This window comes from Drosophila tropicalis, unplaced genomic scaffold (genome assembly GCF_018151085.1).
Source record: "Drosophila tropicalis isolate 14030-0801.00 unplaced genomic scaffold, ASM1815108v1 contig_615, whole genome shotgun sequence".
In the NCBI taxonomy this organism is placed as follows: Eukaryota; Metazoa; Arthropoda; class Insecta; order Diptera; family Drosophilidae; genus Drosophila; species Drosophila tropicalis.
In genome coordinates, this window is record NW_027173095.1 from 2,151,853 (window position 1) to 2,158,202 (window position 6,350).

The window sequence follows — 6,350 nt, forward strand, 5'->3', positions numbered from 1 at the left end:
GTAGCGTCGAGTTATTTTACTTTGCTTTAGATACAGCGATTATACATCCTGGGCTAGCCGTAGCTCAATCACACAGTTTGCAGCTTATAGTCCTAAATATTTTCGATACGATCTCGTTAGAGCAAAGCTATATAGGTATCAATCAGGATTTGACATACATATGCTTATTGTTGGCATTAAAAGCAAACTAAAAAACACGCAATTTATGGGCCTGTAGCGAGAGTACGGCCTGTTAAATGGGCGCTTTGTGAAATAAATACTTCATTTCACTCGAAATTTGGCTTGAACATAGCAAGGAAAATGATTAAATTGTTCTTGCAATGGAGACGTAGCGTCACCAGAATCCTAATTGGTAAAAACCTTTGAGTTCCTGAATCGTTTTGCGTTTTTACTATCACCCTTTTAATTTTCAGGAATTCAGCTAATTCAGCTGTTGACCCAAGTCAACATCGTTCAGATTGTTAACTGGCAATCTTTCATCTTTCATCAATGGGGATCCTGTTTACAGAACACGTCATCTTCCCATTTCGGCCTTGCATTAAGGTTATGAACCTTCTGAATACTAAGCGAATACGAAGGAGATTACGCATGACCAAACATCCACCTGACCGATCAAGAGGTGGTCACGAATCGCGTGGACTAGACCCACAAATAATAAGACAAACAATGAATTAAATACGAGAGGAAAGATGTTTCAAGGAAAGTAATAAAAGAGTCTGAGCGGATTACAATGAAACGAATATTGACGTTGACGCGGACAATGCGAAGTACGTACAAGTGATCCATACGACACTAGGACAACTTGGACCCGACCGACCGTGGGGCGCAGCAGTATCGTACGGCACGATCTAGTCCAAGATCATTAGTCTAAATTAAGACGGACTAAGGAAGTAAACAGAATTTTAGTTCTGTAAGGATCGTCGAATTGCTTTCACAATCGTTTTACAAACCCAAGACGGTTTACGAACCGTATTGAAAATATGAGGATTATGAATTAATTTATGGTCCATAAGAACACCCAAGTCATTGATATTATCTTACCGCTTTAAGAGAGTGTCGTTAAGATAATAAATTGAGCTATAATCACACCAATACTCAAGAACATTAGAATCGGATTAAAGCAGGCAATAACGCGATATACCTTAAAAACTGAAGTAAAGCTTAACATGAGATTGTGTCACTACCACATGAAAATCATTTAAAAAAGGGGTGCATAACAGTGGACCCAAATGACTACCCTGAGGTACTCCAGAGGTCAACTGGATGGTGCTAGAAAGAGAAGATTTTAAGAGGACCTTTCGTGTACACTTAAAAAGATCTGGAGAATCCAATCAAGCAAGTGCCTTCAACTAACATAAAATCATAGTATGATATTCAGAATCAAAAACCGAGCTGAAGTCACTTGCAGGAGTCCCACAGGGTAGTCCCCTTGGCCCATTACTATTCACCATTTTTATGATTGATCTCCCAACAAGCAAGTTTCTTTTTTAATCATTAATAATACTTCTTACGTTGTTAAAGATTTGCGCGCTGCTGCAGTACCCGCTGCTGCCGTGCCAACTGCTGTGCCCGCCGCTGCAGTACCTGCTGACCACAAACTGAGTTTTAATCACCATATATCGACTACTGTTAGTAGGGCTAAAAGTGTTCTTGGCTTTATAAAGCGCTGGTCAAAAGATTTCAAGGATTCATAAAAAACAAAATACTTTGTACATCAATGGTCCGCCCCACATTTGAGTATGACTCTTGTGTTTGGTTTCCTAAATAAAAGTTTTATTGAAACATATTATAATCTGTACAAAAACAGTTTTAACTTTTCGCCTTTCGTGATTTGCGCCCGAAATTAAATGAACATCTTTCATCTTATTCTAGCCAACTTCAGTTAATTAGGCAACCTTCTTTAACTAATTGTAGAACTATGCTTGGTGTTACTTTTCTTTATAATCTTTTCTATGGTGAGATTGACTACTCACAGCTTTTGAGCCAGATTAATATTCCTGTCCCATCTAGAAAGACCCGACACGACACGAATCACAGTCCCATTTAAGGCCGCCACCCTGTACTATCCCGCACCTCCTATAAAACCTATTCTCTTATTACTTTTAATCTACATATAAAAAAGTTTGTGCAAAAATCGACTGCGTCAAATTTTGATACACTGTGGAGTCAGGTTCAATCATGGTTTATGTCTACATTTTATGTCGATATCATACTTGCGAGCGCGAATAAAATTGGTTTTATAACGGCTTTGTTCAATGAAAGACGTTAGTAATTCTTGAATAATTAATTGTTTATTTATTTAAATATAAATAGGCACTAGCACATAAACCGGTGACCCAAGGTTGTCGCAACCAACACATAAGTTGGGTGGACTTCGGAGTGAGATTACAAAGGTAGAGATGGGGGCCAAAGACACAGCGATGCACACCCGATGTAACTACAATTGCTATCTGATCTTAGTAAGAATAATGCATTTCTTTTATAGTAAAAATAGAGAGCTCACCAGTGCATAGTTCGACATTGTGTTAGGTCAGCGAAATACGTCTTTATTGATCATTGCTAACCATAGCTGATTAATTAATTAGGTCTTTATTCTTACTGCTGACCATATCAGATGTACTTATGACTGATGAGCCATCGATATCTGAATCGGGTTACATGCTTATTTTGACATACGTTTCCATTTGTTCTATATTACAATTGTCTTAATGATATATTATTTTACATAATCTAAACACCAACATACTCCCGGCCGTTGAACACCTGTTCGACGTTATCCAACGCAAAAATGCTTGGGGCTGGGGTTGCTGCAGTAGGAGTCGGTATAGGATTGAAGATCCTCATGGTTGTCTGCTCTGGACCATTGTGCCATGGGCGTTGGGAGCATCTCCTTATTCCGTATACCATCACGAGAACCAATGGAATTGTTAGCGCTACGTAGGAGCCGATAACATGTTGTGTCGGCTGGCTGGGGTCTTCTGGTAACTTCCAGTTTAGCTTACTTTCCAGTTTTCCTTGAATGTTGCTTAGTTCGTCGTAGCTTAGCTGCATCTTCTTGAATTGTGTTGTTGTTGGCGCTGATTTTGTTGGGCTAATGGTGAAGTTGCCAAATCGGACATATGACAATTTCATTGTGTGTGACGTAGCTATACGGTGACCTGTTATTCGGATCGCAGAACTCCTTGCTGTACACGTCGGGTTTAAGGTTAATAATCCAGTTTTCTTGACAGTAACACCTTGTATATTATCGTCACAGGTCACTGCGAGTTCAATTGGTCTGGTGGCGGCAAAAATCCACTGATTTTTGTGATACATGTCGTACCACACGAATGACCTGTTTGTGTGTTGTATCTGACAAGTTGATAATTTTGTGTTTTTGAATAGCTGGAACTCACAGTTGCTATTAGCCGTATACGTCGTTTGTTTATCAAAACAAATATATTGCTCGTTGTTGAGCTGATGGCATTGTTCCAAATCGGCTCTTGAGAGCCCAATGTATTGATTCTGTTCCTTGTTGACAGCAATGATGGGAATTTAAATGTTCATGATTACAATCCCATGAGTTCCAATTGCTGGAATGGGTATCAGGTTATACAGTTGCACTGCCTGCGTTGCCACCAATGGAAACGTGACTTTAAATATCACATGATTGTTTGCGATTGTGCCTTGTGCCTTCATTAAGCCATATAATTGCAAGACGTCGTTATCTGGAACTGGCAAATCTAATCCAAGCGGAAGATGTCTTTTAAGTTGGTTCAGATGGTTGGTTCCCGAAGCTAGCCTGGTGATAGTAGTAACGGGCTTATTTTGCCATGATGGGCATCTGTAAATACTCGGGAAATCTCGGTTTGAATTCGTTGCAAATTCCGTGCAGTCACTGTCATCTGGGTAGTTAGCGTGATATACCATTGCAATGCTTTTACCGCATTGTCCTGGACCTTGGTTATGTCGTTCATTTGTTGTTGCATTAGTTTCATCTGATTCTCAATTGTGGCTTCGTCTCGCCTAATGATATTTATCGTTGAGTCAATGAAAGATGTCTTTGCAGCAAATTCAATAAGTAGTCTTCATTTGATTTAACCTTTCGTATCGTGCCTGACACCTGACAATAGATGGCCTGGGGTTAAAGCTGTGAAGTCGTTGGGATCGTCTGAGTTCGGCGTTAATGGACGAGAGTTCAGCACTGCTTCAACATTGACAATGATGGTAGACAGTTGTTCAAACGTTAAGTTTGCTGTCGATACGTTTTTCAACAGTAAATGCTTAGCGAACTTTACCGCAGCTTCCCATAATCCTCCGAAATGTGGAGACCGTGGTGGTATGAACTTAAATAGCACTCTTTTTTGGTTGCAAAATTCCTTGATAGTACCTGCTGCCTTTTCTGAGTGTATTGTACAGGTCAGTTCCTTTAGTTGATTGTTTGCTCCAACAAAGTTTGTTGCATTATCGCAGTATAATGTCTGGCATCTTCCTCTGCTCCTCTCTGAGAAGGTGGACAGGACTCCAACCAACTTCAAGTGTACTGCCTTGGTTGCAAAGCATTCAAATACTGCAATGTAAGCTTTATCAGGACGTTTTCCTCGAACCTTATGATGAATCCAGAATGGCTTACAATAGTCTACTCCGGCGTTGAGAAAGGGTCTATTCTAAGATACCCGGTGCTCAGGTAAGTCGCCCATGACTTGTTTAAAGAACTGAGGCCGGTACTTGGTGCATGATACGCAGTGCTGGATCGGACTTCGGATCATCAGTTTCACCTTAATGATGTGGTACTGTTGCCGAGCTATCCCGCGTAGTGCCTCATGTCCACAATGAAGATTCTCTTCATAAAGTTTCCATAGTATCAATTTTACCACCGAATCATTATACGGTAATAGATATGGATTCCTTGTTTCCGTTGATACTGGTGTTTGTGATAGCCGAGTTGCTACTCGTATGATTGAATGTTCATCTAGAATTAGTTGCAATGTTGCCAACGTGCTTTTGTCGTAATTCATATGCAAATCCTGTTTCTTGAATTTGCTTGATGATTATTCTTCGTGCTTGGTCCAACTCTTCGAACTCTAACTGAGTTGATGGTTTTCTCTTCTGCTTGTGACAAAACCGTAGCACATACGCCACTATTCGCTGCAGCCGGTAAAATGAATTTCTGTGATTTACCGTATATGTCCATTCACTTGTGTTGTTTCCAGTATCAGCCACCATGCTGAATACCTTGTTTTTCTTCTCAGCGGTATCCATCGTGTGCTCTGTAGGCTTAAATGGTGCTGGCCAGCCACGTTGTGGTCCATGCAAAAATAGAGGTCCATACAACGATAATGTATGTGTGCTAAGCTGGGTAATCATCAGAACATCAGCTGCATTGAGCGCTAATTGGTCAACCGATTAGCCACAAACGTGTGGAAATGTGATGCCCGTGAGTGATTTGACCGACTTCAGATAGCACCACTCGTCTGGTTATTCCTTTTGTATGCTTTTGAGCCTTTCCACATAATTGATCTTTTTTGTGTGCCCATATAATGTCAGCAATCGTATCTTCTTTGGAATTTTCTTTAGAATTTGACTGCTATTAGAACACCATTTTCGTAAGTTGAAACCCTTAGGCATCAGAATTTCTAGAAGCTCTTGTCTTATTTGCAGGGCTTCTTGTAACTGTCTGCCTCTGTGTGACAATCATCAACATAAAAGTCATTTTTTAATGCTAATGCTCCAGACGACAATTTTTCCATGTTTGTTAGTGCCAAATATTCCTTCTTCGCTAAATATGGGGCTGATGTGGTTCCATAAGTCACCGTTCTTAAACGATAAAACTTTAGTTCTTGACTTGGATCCTCTCTCCACACAATCATCTGATTGAATTGATCAGCAGGGTTTATCCAAACTTGTCGAAACATTTTTTCAATATCCGCAGTGAACACATATTTGTGTGTCCTGAACCGCAGAAAAAATGAGAAAAGTTGACTCTGTACAACTGGTCCAGGATATAAAATGTCATTCAGTGATTTTCCTGATGACGTTTTGCATGATGCATCAAATACCATTCTTAGCTTGGTTGTGGTACTTTCTGGCTTTAGTACACAGTAATGCGGTATAAAATAATGGTTCTTGGGAATTTGTTCTACCATTACCTGCTTCGTATGTCCACGCTGTTCATATTCTGACATAAATTTTACATACTCCTTTTTTATGTCAGGGCTCACTCGCCGCTCTAACGACATGAATCCATTTATTGCTACTTCCCGAGATTCTCCAAGAGATGAAGCCTCTTCAGCAAATGGAAGCTTTACAATTAGTCGATTGTCCGCCGCCGTGTGTAGGTTATCAAGGAAGAATTTTTAACGATACATTTA